Source organism: Manis javanica, chromosome 7 (assembly GCF_040802235.1).
Source record: "Manis javanica isolate MJ-LG chromosome 7, MJ_LKY, whole genome shotgun sequence".
Taxonomy (NCBI): Eukaryota; Metazoa; Chordata; class Mammalia; order Pholidota; family Manidae; genus Manis; species Manis javanica.
The window spans coordinates 59830521-59845859 of record NC_133162.1 but is presented as its reverse complement, the minus strand read 5'-3'; the positions used below and the strand labels follow the sequence as shown (position 1 = coordinate 59845859).

The 15339-nt window shown below is 32.1% G+C and overlaps 1 protein-coding gene across 2 annotated transcripts in view; it reads right to left on the bottom strand.

The window, feature by feature from the left end:
• Positions 1 to 15339, bottom strand: part of PCDH15 (protocadherin related 15) — a 1663341-nt gene that overhangs the window by 1579853 nt on the left and 68149 nt on the right. The gene's annotated exons all lie outside the window — the stretch shown is intronic.

The following is a 15339-nucleotide window of genomic DNA, read 5'->3' as shown; positions in this document are numbered from 1 at the left end:
CCCAGATGTCCTTTGACAGGTGAATGGATACACAAGTTGTGGTAAATGCATACCATTGAGTACTAGCCAACAATAAAAAGGAACAAACTAAGGAAGCTAAAAACGATTCTCTCTATCCAAACATTAGCCAGGCTCCTCTGACCCCTTTCTCAACTAAGCCTCCACCTTGCCCTATAAAGAGTTGAGCAAACACTAACATAGTTTCTAGCAGCTCAAGGTTGCATCTTTAGGATGACCTTAGCCCACTTTGAACTGCCTGCCTCAGAAAACTAAATGCTGCTAAAAGAACTTAAGGTTTGTTCTAGCCTGTCCTTACCTGAGAGGAACCTGTCTCCCAGTCTCTGTGGGAGGGTAGGACCCTAAATTAGATAAGTTCCAGTTAACAAACCCAGATAGGTTTCATATAGACTAACTGCCCCTGCAAATTTCTGTAACTGTTCACTTCCTTGACTTGTCTTGGATCCCACTCACCCTCCTCCCTCCTTGCTTATTCTCCCTTTAAAACAACCAGTAAACTGTACACAAATTGAAGTTCAGTTTCTGATGGTTTCTTTTCCTATTGCAATAATATATTACGGTTTAACATCTGTCCTTACTACCTTAACTAGTATCTGGGTTTATTTATCTCTGATAATGCACCTAACAGCCGGAACCAATCTCCAGGGAATTTTGCTGAGTGAAGAAAAGTCAGTATCAGTTATACTGTATAATGCCAAAAACATTCTCAAAATGATATTGGAAATGGAGAACAGAATAATGGTTTCCAGGAGTTAAGGATAAGATGTGTGTTGGGGTGCGGAGGGAAGTGGTTTTGGTTATAAAACGACAGCAAAGAGATCCTTTTGGTGATAGAATTGTCATGTATTTTGAGTACCCTGGCTCTGATATACGACAGTTTTGCAAGATGTCACCATTGTAGAAAACTGGGCAAAATGCACACCAGATCTTTTTATATTATTTTGTATAACTTGATAAAAATTTGCAATTAACTCAAAGAAAAAAATAATTAAAAATATATTTATGGTAATTAGAAATTTTATTGAACTATATGTTTAAAAGTTGCAATAAATTTTCTCCAAAAGTTAAAATATCCTTGACAGTTAAGGGTACTTATATAAAAGCCAATTATTATATGTATGCTTCATAATTTCCAAATTTCCCACTATTAAATTATTTTAAAAGAGATGTTGTATTCAAAAGCTTTTACTGTAAATGTCAAGCAGCTCATTTTCTGTTACCTAAAACCTAAGAATATGATGTATATTAACCCCTTCCGATGAGATAATACAGTATAAAAATGTTTAATAGATGTATTAAATTGCTTCTGTTAGTTAAATTATTGGAGCCTCCTTAACCAAATCAGTAATACATGGAGTAAATATAACAAGAGTATAAGGTAATGCTTTGATGATAAAATAACAAGTTTGTAATACATACACACTACCACTTGATACAAGTAAAGAAATAGGGGTTGTAGATATTATTTATAAATGAGCTTTATGCTTTTGAAAATTGAAATCAGACTTGGATGCAATTAATCATACTATGTGAAAAATTCATTAGCTATTAAAGAGAAAAAAAAGAAGTCATTCTGAGAAGAGAACACAGCATTTACAATCTACTGAAAGAATTTTCTAGAGCATGTTGTTAACTGGTTTACCAATGGACATTTCAAATGGCTGAAGACAACATTTTACTTCTACAGTCTATTAAAATGTATTGCAATCTAGAAGGGCTCTGTTGCAAAAAGGCTCTATAACTGAGTAATAGATATCTCTCTAACTTCTCTCCTTTGTTCTTAATCTATGCACTGAAGAAATTCAAAGAGGACTACAATGGTACAACACTGAAATCTAGTACTTCTCAACTGCAACTTTTAATACTTCTTACATAAATTAAAATCTTATCAGCAATGTTATTAGAATTCAAATACAAATGAACAAATAGGAACCCTAACCATTTAAATCTGAATGGGCGAAAATCCAGACTTATGAGGAGGGACTATTCTAAAATGACAGATTCTAAAATTGTATTTTCTAAACAAGTTGGATTTCAAAATTCATAATGATGCTTTAAACATCAAGATTACATAAGTCATCTTATAATGATAGTACTGATATAATATAGCAATTTTAATGAACAGAGATATAAAAATGTCTTATATTTAAATCTCACATTAATAAATAGTTCACAATAATAGTCAAATCTCCATTTTCTTTAAACATGTGACTGCCTTGTTTGGCCCCAAAATGTTTTGCCAATCTGCCTTTCACTTCAGTTCACTATGTATTCCAAAAATAATTTCTGAACTTATTATATTTTACATGCATTTAATTACTCTGAAAGAAATCATTAAGACTTGATCTCAGACCTGGAAGAATCTATAAATTTATAGCCTGTCCTCAAAAAGGTACAATCCCTAAGAAAGATAATTTATTAAATAAAAGTTTACTCTGAAATGTAACAGATTTGAATCTCTTGTAAAATGCTTGAAATCATGTCATAAATCTTCAAGTCTAAGAGTTCCTGACAATCTTAAAATTTTGGCTGTTTTCATTATTCCATCATGTTCATTTTATAATGTTCTTAACAATTTCATTACTAAAAATTCTAACTTCTTGAAGAGATATCTGCACTCCCATGAAGCATTATTCACAATAGTCAAGATAGGGAGAAAACCCATGTGTCTATCAAACAAATGGATAAAGTGCAGAATATACATATGATGGAGTATCATTTAGCCTTTAAAAAAAAGGAAATTCTGATACTTATGACATCATGAAAAACCTGGAGGATGTTACATTAAGTGAAATAAGCCAGTCACAGAAAGTCAAATCTGTATGCTTGTACTTATAGGGGGTATTTATAATAGTCAAACACAGAAGCAGAGAATGTAAAGTGGTTACCAGGACCTAGCGAGTGGGGAAAACAGGGTGTCGTTCAAAAAGAATGAAATTTGCACTTCAAAATTTGTTAAGAGGGTAGATCTGATGCTACCTATCCTTCCCACAAACAGGTAAGTAAAATTACCTCTCATTACAAAGTAAATTGAAGACTGGATCTAGAATCAACACCCGTGCTCTTTTCACTATACCATGAGACCTATAAAATTGTTCCATTTCTACAATCTCAGGCCAACATATTCTTAATGTTCCTTCCATGATGACATCTACCCAAAAACTCAGCTGAAAATCAGCATACTTGTCAGAAATATTTCAGTGTTTTCCAGACCAAACTACCTAGGAACTGAAAACTACTTAACTATTTTTATCACCAAGGAATTTGACCTGGTTAAAAAATACTCCAACTAAATATTCACTGCTGAAGGCACCCTGTATAGAACTACGAAGAAGAGGTGCTGGTTTACCATTCTCCTGGCTCAAGATCCGAGTTTAGAAGGGATTTGTTACATTTCTGTACAATGCATTTAATTAATTTCAAAATAATATCAGTCTTTCCATATGTATTGTACCAAATTCTGATTTGTTTAGAATACTTATTTAAATTAGACCTATTATTAAAAGAAGCAGACAACAGTTTGCTAATTGAATAGAAAACATAAGGAGAGGCAACAAATAGTTATAGGTAAGTAAATTGTTCCTTCCTCTGTAGTTTCATAGCGCTCAACTCTTCTGACAGTGGCCACCGGCCAAATGCAGCGACTGAGCTCTTGAAATGGGGCTGTAAATGTGTAATACATGCCAGAATTTAAAGACTTAGTATGAAAAAATAAAGTAAAATATTTCATTATAATGTTCATAGTAATTACATGTTGAAATGATAATATTTTGGATATTTCAATTACATAAATTCTTAAAATTCATTTTGACTATTTTACATTTTAAAAATGAAACAATTAGAAAAATAAAAATTCTATTCATGTCTTGCAAAGTATTTCTATTGAACAGTGCTGTCACAGTGCCGTATCTATATCCCTTGTAAGTATTCATCTTATTGTAGGATGGTGAATTGCAGTGTGCCTTCTACCACTTCACCAGTAATGGAGTCTTTGGAGTCACTGACCATAGCTTATTTATTATTCCCTGAAGCATAACTGTACATTTGGCCCACAAAGGGAGGCTGTGGAAGTTTCTGATTAACTTCACTTTTAACATAAAAAATAAATCTGAACACCCATTAAAGCAATGAGCTAAGTTCCATAAAACAACTTTTAACATATATTTAAAACATTATCTTTAAACAAATGAAACCCAGTTTTTTATATTCAATTACAGACTTTAATAAAGTAGTTATTCCTGTCAAAATGTCTTTATTTTTGCTTGTCTATGCATATAACTTCCATTGCCAACCTAACATACACCATGGTTTTAATAGTTTAAAAATGTTTTATGTTGTATTTACAGTAATTATTCACCCGAAAGAAGAATGCAATGTTGCACTCTGGAATAAATATACAGCATATTGGTTTTAGAGAAATAGTTAGGATGAAATAGCAAGATACAGGCAACAGTAAAACACATTGAGATTTTAGTATTGTGAGTTTATACAAAGGAAATATAATTAATGTGAAATATTGTAAATATCTCATAATTCTGGTAAACAAATGGTTTGTACAAAATGTTTTTATTAGAAACCTTGCAACCAACTCTCTTAGATATGAACAATATGTGAAGGTATGTTTAACTTCCTAGATAAATTATTCTCATAATTTTCATATTAGAAAAAAAGTCACTAGGTAGATAAATGATTGACACAAGCATGTATCTAAAGGGAGGCTTAAATGTATTAAAACTTTAAATTGTTTATTTCTCATAGTAAAACCACATTATCAAATTATACGTGGTAATATTACTTAATTAAAAAATATTTTGTCTCATGAGGAAGTCTGTCCATAGTTTCTATATGTTTCTTTTAACAATTGAAAGATATTTTAAAATTTATGGTATATTAAACAATGTCAAAATCTATCTAAACTTCCCAAACCCCCCAAAAATACAATCTTTGCAGTTTGGAGACAATATAATTTTTCTTGAAATGAAATACATTCAGAAATATAAAACGTTCTTTTAAAGTACTTTCATAATATACAATCAAAGTAACTCCTAAATCTGTCTTCATAATTTCAGTATCCATCACTGCAGAAATAAGGTGAAATCAATACTGTGGTGGCAGCAGGCAGCACAGGAAATCAGAGAGAAGCAAACAGGAGCAGAGACCTTCAGCACTGGTGTGATTGACAGCATCCTGCAAAATAGCTAATCATCCTGACGAGACTCTATTTCATGAAAATAAGTCATTGGATTGAGAACTGTCAGAATTGATATATGTGCATTTTAGATTTATAGTCAACCTAATTCCATATGCAATTTGTTTAAAATTATTTCCTTCTCATAGAATCAGTGTCCTTCATTTAGCAGTATTACTGAGTTGTAATAAATGGTTCTGGGTCAGAATGTTGTGCTGCTAATAGACAAGACTGTGGTTGCACTCTAATAAATTAGCTATTTAATCTTCTAACCATTGACTTCTAAAAGCCAATCAAAGATTCTAATTTATTCATTTAGTGTTATCAAAATCAGTATTTTTATAAAATGCAAGACATTCATCTCTGTATATCCAATATCTAGAAAACAGGATATGCTCAATAAATTTTTGTGGACTTACTGGATGACAAATCTCAAAATAGTTATTTATATTTTTAACCAAATACTTAGAGAGTAACTTATGTTCACCTGTTATTTAAGATGCATCTGGCCTTGGAATATGATAATTATTAATTACCTCTGTTTTCTGAATGACTGGCAAGGTCTCCTGTTAACATTTTTCCTTAATGCTGCATCTTATTGTGGGACTCTGCCTCTAATAAAAAATCACTGTTATACATGAGTGTTTTCCATCTGTTTTTTCATCTTCTACTGAAAATATCTTTCTACAACCCTGTTAATATTGATTCAGGGTCTTTGACAGACTAACACACTCAAAAATAATCAAATTAATAATCTATACTCGATTGTGTCAATAAGACCCACCACTGCATTTTTTTCAAACTTACAATTTCCTAATTAAAGAGATTCATACAGGAACACTTGTAGAATTCAAAGGAAAGGACTTTAAACTTCTCAAATTAGGCATTAGGCTACAGAAGTCATGCAATTCAAGTGAATTAAATATTGCTACAAATCTTGTATTATGACTACTAGGATATATTTGTAGGCAGCTCTATGAAGTGGCAAGACTAATTCTTAACAGTTGTCTATACACCATCTGTCTAGTTTTACTATACATAAAAAATAAATATGCCCCCTGGCAAGCATCATTGAAATTAGCATAAATGTTTTATTTTATATACATTTTGTTCTTGGTTTGATTTCTCACTTTGGTTGAGTGAAAGGAGTTAGTTTTTTTTTTTTAGTTAAGATTTTCAGCATCAAGCATGAATGGGTTAATTTTAAAGATGACGTTGTTACTCATTTATAGTTTGTATTGGCTTCCTACAGTTCTGGAGTCTAGAAGTCCAAGATCAAGGTACTGTCCCTTCTGAGGGCTATAATAGACTAAATGCCGGTGGTTTGCTAGCAATTTTCGTCCATTGTCTTATCGATGATGCATCACCTGGTATCTGCCTCCACTTTCTCATAGCACTCTCCCTGTGTGGATGCCTACATCCAAATTTTCTTCTTTTATAAGCACACCAGTCATATGGATTAGGACACTACTCCAGTATGACTTCATCTTAAGTAATTACATCTGCAATAACCTTGTTTCCAAGTAAATTCACATTCTGAAGTACTGGCGATTAGGATTCAACATGTGAATTTTGGAGGGACACAATTCATTCCTTAACAATATAAAAATCTGGGCATAGCTATATTTGGTCTGCTTTATTTATTTAAAACAAATCTATTAAGAAAAAGAGGAGAAAACAAAACAAAAATGTGGCTTTGATGTATGCTTTAAGTTCACTGCTTTGTCATACTAACAGTCCAGTCTTCGGCTACTGTGAATGTATTTTTAAAACTGCAACCTTTATTAAAAAAAGCAAATACAATGTTGATATTTGGACAACAGATATTTCTCTTCTGACAATGAGATAGGCAACTTATTTCTTTATGCAACCAACACACTATTCTGAGTGCTTAACCCTTAGGAGTTAACAGTATTTTTTGACAATCGGGGAGAGAGAAAAACATTGATGTTCATCTCAACCAGCTGCTTACTGGAGAGCTTTAGCTATTTTTAAATCTGTTAAATTACAATTTACTCACAAATCCAGGTAAAAGATATAGTGATAAATTTTATTTCAATAGATGCATTTAGGTTTTATTATTTTATCTTTAGGTTAATGTACTAAGATTGATCTTTTAAATTCTCCAGCCATTCTACCGTAACACTGACACATTTTCCCCATGCGACTACTAGCTCCTCAGTAACAAGGTTTATAATACCTACCATAAATCTGTTTTGATAACCACAGACCTTAAATCTGGGCTAATGTTTCTTGGGGATATATTTACATGACTGATAAAAGTATGAAAGAAACAAATCCAAATCTACCAAAAAATGTTATCCAGGTTCCCCCAAAGCAAGTCTTCTTTTTGAAGCGGATCCCTCAACAAATTACCTGAAGATTAAAAAGAAGTTAACTGGTCACTTCCCTCTGACTTAAGAGGAGTGTGAGAGGTGAAGTGATCTTTATTAAAATGAGCATGTCTCACAACTTTGCATCACTTCCAAGCTTATTCATCTTATGCTATTATTTGTATATAATAGAATAATGATAAATTGCCATGTTTATTTATTCTTGTATTAAAGAGATTCAACTTTTTGGAGGTTGACTGCCATTCTCTTTTAAGCTTAACTTTTCCATCTTCACCTTCTACCTAAGATTTGGAAAAGCTGGCAAGAAGCTCCCTCACTTGGCCCTGGTGGGAATTCAAACCATGTATAAAAACCATCCCTGTACTCCTTAACCACTTTGATAAAGCAAAAACAAAAACAAGAAAACAAAGAAAACAAGCCAGTCATCTTTCTTTGGTCTCTCAAGCCATTTCAGACCATTGTGGACCAAACTTGAGAGTCTTGCTATTGTCTCTTAAGTATAATATTTTCATGATCTCTTTGTCTGTTTGTGTGTGTGTGTGAGTGTGTGCATGTGTGTATGTAGAGCATCATTAATAATGACATGTGAGCCAAATACTGAGCGGGGTCCATCCTGATTCTGCAGCTACAACAATTTTGCTTTTTATGCCAGTGTTCTCTAAATCATTAGACATCTACAGAATAAATATGCATTTTAGTCTTTGTCTTAACTCATGTTGCCCTAATAAAAATAATCAACATATGACCCTAAATTAATACAACAAAATATAGGGAAGAGAGAGTATTTCTCCCATGATGAGCATGAGTATAGATGTTATATGTTTCTTGGGTTTAATTATTAACTTTTTGGGAGGGGCCTAAATCTCATCCAAATTACCTTTGTAATTAATATCTGGAAAATTAATTATTTTATGCTAGCCAAATATATTCAACTCAATTCTAAGCAAGAAAGAAGTAAGCACCATGTGTTTTTGAGCAAATCATTTTACATTACAAGTGGTCTGGGAGAGCTGCTTGCTCTTACAGTTTCCAACAATTTGTATACAGTTATTCTCTACTACACATTCAGTAATGTCATATTGGTAGCTATAGTGAGAGTTTTTACTCCATGGAAATGAGTTACTTCTATAAATCACGGCTTTTTTGTGAGATGTTCAAAAGGGAAATACAGGGAAATGATTTTATACTGGTCTTGATAGCAATGTTGTCTACAAGCTGATAACTGTAGTGCTTAACTATTTTAAATACATTAAATTTTTCTGGAAAATCCCAGTAATATATATATATATACACATATATATATATATATATTATTGACAATTTTTTTTCAATGTACACATTTGATTTTTATCCTCATGATGCTAGCAGTAAACTCCACTGGTGCACAAGTAGAAAAAGGAATAAATGGAAGACACATCAAAATTAAATATCATCTTCCTTATATCAAATTAACTTGAATTTATTGGCTACAGAACAGTTTTCTTCAAACATGTTTTCGCTATAAAAAGATGGATAAACTTTTAAGTAGGTAGCTTTTATTTATGGCTCTATGTTAAAGTAGCCTAAAGAGCTATTTCATTGTGTAGGTACTGTATTAGAAAAAATAAATAATAATTTCTGGGAATAGAATCCCAAGAGATTCTACATTAGAAACTAATCCTGTAAACAACAGCTTTTTTTCTACTGGCAATATGATTATCCTTCATTTCTTACAAGTCAAACTTGACCTTCTTCCTCTGATAAGAAAGAATAGACACACCTGTGATAGTGACTAATAATATTGAAACCTGCAGAATCATTTCTGGCTACTAACTGAGTAACAGATGTTGTAGCCAGATTGCCAGATCATTCTCACATTCATACAAATGAGAAAGTACTAAACACAAAGCTTTATTTTGTAAAATATGACATCACTTGATTAATCTTATGTATGCTAATTAATTGAGCAAGTGATAGCAGTTCATAAAGTATTTCTAGACAGATCTGCACAAAAGACCCCTTAAAACAATTGCCATACTGAGAGAAAAAACGGTTATATCTAGAAAGGAAAACTAATAGAAAAAAATTATTCGGGACCCTCTGTGAATATTATGAAGTGAATAAACAGATAATTTTTTGATAACATTAAAGACATGCTGTAATAATTTTGTTTTGGAACTTTATCAAGATTATATCATAAAATATCTAGAATATTTGGATAACAATTGTAGGTGACCATTTATATTTTTAAATGTATTATTTATCATAAAGCAGTTTAATGGGGCAACTTCTTAGAGTACCTACTATATGATTCAAGACTAATACAGACAACATATCTTCACGGTGCACAATAATTCTTTAGTTATCTCTTATTAGGACACAGTCACAGGGGGGTTACTGCCGCTGCTCATGTTGACCCAGCTAGGAAGAGGCGTAACTAGATTTTAATTTAAATATATCAATTACAAAATGTATGTTTTTTCTTTGAAACCTTAGTACTTGATGAAACCAGCATCATTATCTTTTCTGCTTTTTTTCATAATTAGGAGTATCTATGCTCAGTAGTCTCATGAATTCCAACTTCATCCAGAACTTTTATTCATTTGTTTATTTGGCAAATTTTTCCGGGAGACCTCTGCTGCAATAGATGCTACAGAATCAAAGCTGAATAAAACAAAATGGTTGCTGTTCTTGTCAAAGTAGGAACTCGTCTACATACTGAAGCTATTTTCCTAGTATTGTTGCTCTCCCTACATTCAAATGGAATTAAGGACGTGTTTAAACCTGTCCAGGGGTGATGAGAGAGCTTCATCCTTCTGTCTCCCCTGCCGCCTGGGGGCAGGTCTGGTAGAGAGGAAAGGATGGCTGGATGCTGTGGCTTTCGGTGGGCTGATGCCAGGGTGGGAAGACATGTGACTAGAGGATGTCTATACATCAGGCTTTCTGCAGATTTTTACAGCTTTGCCATCTGTAAAAACCCACCTCCAGAACACCCATCACCACAAATGTCCCCTCCAGAAAAATTTCAGTTCATATTTTTTCTGTTATTACTCACTTGTCCCGTCATGATTGACTATGAGGCTTCAGGAAAGTGGAACTAAACACCATTTTGGAAACTCGACATTTCTTAATGGTTTCTGGGGAAAATAATTTATCAATTCTTAAAAATCTTCCTCAGTCACAAACCAAATGAATCCCTATCAAAGATGTTCAGAAAGTAAAAATATTTATCATATATATGTAAAAAGCACTCATGTGATGTATTTATAAGATCACTAGTGAGAAAAACAATTAAGATGGTAAAGATGCTTCTAAGAACATTCGAGGAACTCAGTATTTATAGGAATTTAAAAAATATGTTAGAAAAAGATTCCTTGATTAGATACAGAACTGGATAATGCCCTACAGGACATCGAAACTGTAACCTTTGGCATCAACTTTTCTAGCAGGCAGAAATCTGTAATTTAACATTTAACTTCATAGTGTCTAGGACATAATTAGAAGAAAGCAGTGAAAGCAGATACATTATCCATCAAAAGTTTCAAGAAGAAAGCTGCAGAGTGAATAGATACCCTATTTCATAAAATATGATGCCTCTCTCTTATCCCATCATTAAAATTAAATTAGAATGAAGCATACTGAGGAACAGAATAAAACAAATGATAGGAGAAATTTCAGGGCTGGCTACAAGTAGAGAATGGAATAGAGAAGAAGTTTGCCTCTTTGTATTTCACAAAGTGCAGATGACCATGGTATATGAGACAATCTCTTTTATGCTGTAATTCACTATGGGCTCCTAGAAGGCCAGACTGAGAATGAAGGGATCCTCAAAAGAAGTAACTCAAGATTTATTTAAAAAATTAAAAGTGCAGCTATCAAAATTTTCTAAGGAAATATGATAGAGTTTTGCTTAAAGGACAGGCTTTCCTGGATTAACCTAATCCACAAATTTATTTCACAAATCAAAATCTAATGTTTCTTCAAATATTATTGAATAAGATAGCATGTCATTTGAACTGAATTACCTGATTACTACAACGAATGAAGTGGCATATCATGCTTGCAACTGGTGCACATGTCAAAGAGGCTACAAGTTTATACACTTACAAAATTTTGTATTTTATTTAAAGTAATAAATATGATGTCTGAGGAATTACTGTAAAGCTGGAGCTAGAAAACTTTTCTTGTGATCACAAGTTAATGCTCAACTGCCCATATTAGACCTAAATCCTGTCAAGTGGAATTAATCTTACTTATTCATTTTTTCTGTATCTTTATCTAGGATTTGGGTTGTAAACAAAATGCAATCAGTATTTGTTAACTGATAAGCAGTAAAAAGTTTAGAAATAGGTAACTTTGAACCAAAAGCTAAAAAAGACATACATATTCATTATTTTGATTTTGAAAGCAATCTAAATGTAGAATATAATTTACACTAATAAACTTTCAAACATTCTTCATGAAACCCCTGCTGTTCTAATCAAGAAAGCCAACATTAAGAAAGAAAAACTCAAAGATCTAGGTATACTGACTGTAGTAAACTTAATCCCTGAGGATTTTTTCTGTCATTTAATCTAATTATACCCAGTAGTCTTATGATAATATTAAAAGTTTCTCTTATGAAGAGAGGGGAGTAATCTACATCTTTTTACTGTTTAGAAAAAATACGAGTAAAAAAATGATTAAGTCAAGCTAAGCTATCACTAAGATATCTGATCAAGGTACCACATTGTTTTCATTCAACATCCCTCCAATCATTGCATGCATTTTCTGTGTATGTCCTTTAGACTTTCATCATTTCCATTTTTCTATATAAAACAGAATATTTGACATATTAAGAAAATTACCAATGATAGTTTTACTTCGAATCAGTGTTGTCATGAAGCTGCTGAAAACTGTCAATATGTTTTTCAATAAAGCAAGGCTGAAAACAAATGCTATATAAAACAGCAAAGTTACATCATTCAGTTTGCATTCATTCATTCTTTTTAACTGCATTTTCCTTTTTGCCAAAAGATGTTTAGGGAAGATTTAAAGTGGTTCAAAGCTAATGTCAAAATCTAGTCATAATGATCTCCCTCAAAAGCTAGAGTTTAAGAAAGTGAGTTTTTCTCATCTACAAGCAGAGGAAAGTTTCTATCATAGGATCTTAACTACCTTAAATGGATGAACTCCATACGTAAATCAGAGTAGAAGTCACTTCCTTGCAGAGAAAGATGAAGTCTCTAACATTTCAAGAAGTATAAGCATATGACTCAACTAACTGCAACCACACAACCTATAGAGCAAAAGAGAAAACTCTACATGAACACTGTAAAAACTGTAAACATACCACAGTTAGAGAAGAAAAAAAAAGTTTTGTTTTCAAAGAAATGCCAGTTAGGTTCTTCTAAATATACTCTAGATGTACTAATTTTTTCATTTTTTCACAAAAGTTGCTCAACGTAGGTATGTCATCATTTTCTTCTTTGTCGGGCAAATTTACTTGGAAAATTTCTCTTAAGAATTTCAGATGCTGATCAAAGCTAAAGGCACAACTAATTTTAGATTATTTTGAAAACCACAAAGACTAATTGGCAAAACTAAATGAGAAATAACATTATAGAAAAAATAAGGGAAGGAAAAAGCTGAAAATGAATAACGTGATGGTTGAATTAGGAATACAATGTTTAATATTTTAAACTACAAATCATCAAGCCAGTTGACAACTCAAAATGTATCCAATTATCTTTATTTTTCTCAAAATAAATTCATTTTTAACTCAAATTAATTCAAGCAAAGATTATTTGCCATGAGAGGTAAGATATGGAAGAGAAGGAGAAGAAAATAGAAAAGCTAAAAGGGCCCATGGAATAAAATGGACCATTAAGGTAGACTATAATGTCATAAGTAGCATAGAATCAACATAAAATTAACCAGTGCTGTCAGTCTAAATTTGGGTCACTCCAAGTAATTAGAGTTGGTTCATGTAGAAAGAGGACTGGGAATAAGATAAGAATTTCCACTCATGTGGTAAAATAAGGAGGATGCTCCCTTCTTAAGATCTAACATAACTATCAGGAAAAACAGAATCAATATAAAGGAGCTTTTTAAAGAAATGAATCTGAAAACTATAAATACTTTCAGTTGTATTATCCAAGATTTTTACTGACATACCTCATCCTCTCATTTCCTCTTATCTCTTTCTCTCCAACATTTAATACCTTATCATACTGAAAGCATACAGAAATGATGCAATAGAACATATGAAAGCTTACAGAATGTTTTTAAATTTAATACATTTATGTAAAAAAGAAAATTATCTCTTCAGGCAAAGTGTCTTCATGAGGTACCAAATGACCATTTGCAACTCTGAGTGTAAATATATACTAGATATAACACATCACCTTCCAAGCAAAATTATGAACCTGTGAGGTTTTTTTTTTTACATTACATTTAGAACCAAAATTGTTTTTGGCATGATAGAGTAATATATGTAGATGGAAGGAAGTTGTACAATTGAGCTTAAAAAATAATAAACATTTCACAGTCTGATATTTCTGACTGCCAATGGTAATATTTTTTCCTGATAGGAGTTAGTGAATAATATAGTTACTTATACACATATCACTTCTTATTGTCACTTTTTGATGTATAATTACAAATTTATATAAATGAAATGAAAGGTGCATTCAGCTCTTTTTAAAGAATATGATGTCTACCTAAAAATAGACAAACTTTTACTGATTATAAATGATCAGTAAGTGGATTATTTATGAATTTATTAGCATCATTACAGAGAAAGTTTTGCAGAAGGGAAATGTAAATTAAAAATAATTTTAAATAAAAAAAAATTAAAAATTAAATTTTATTTAAAAAATTAAAAATAAATTTAAAAATTAAAAAAACATTTTTTAATGGTCTAAATATAGGTTTATTTACATATATAGCACATGTATTAAAAGTTTAATTTGAGCCTGTTTTCAGTCCCAGCTTCTCTGTGATTTAGAAGAGCAGAATATTTTCTCTTACTGGACATTATGCAGATGATGGAAGGGAAACATAGTTTTACCTACTTATGTATTCATTCATTTAATTATTTTATTGATTATATTACTTGAACTCCCCTATGATCTATAAAACAATGCTATATCTGTTCTAATTCTCTGAGAATTAGATGGAGAGATGGAATTAGAAGGGCAAGAAATTGTTGGGAGAAAAACACCAGAGAAAGCTGAAGGAGAAAGGATGCAGAAGGCACGGAGTTTATACCTTGTGAGGTGTGTCTGATGTCTGTGAAAGAGGAAAGGAAAAGGAGGAAAACTGAATGCGAAAAGAAAAAAAAAGCAATGTAGTTCTGAAAAATAAATCTCAGAATTTTGAGAACAAAGTCTGCTCATAAGAGGAATCCTGCTCAGGCAGTAATGACCAACTGTAGCACCCATTATCATCAGTCAACACAACCCAGGGAGAATATGACTTTGACCTTGATGCTACAATGGATATCAGACTTGCAGCAACTGGAAGCTTTATATTAACTATATAGCAGGATCTCTTTTAAAGGCATGTCAGAGAAGATACTCTCCGTGGTTACTATGGATGTCAACTATACAATTTTTACTCACAAGTTCACAGCATAGTAAGGCCACCACATAAAAATCGGATTATAAACGTAAGTATAGTAAACATAGAAGCATGCTGCAGAAATGTATGGAAGGGATGCCTAACCTAGATGAAAGAGGGTGCCTATTTTTAAAAATGTCTGCTAAGGGAAGAGAAAAGCTGTGACAGTACCAACAGTGCATATAAAGCCTGAAATAT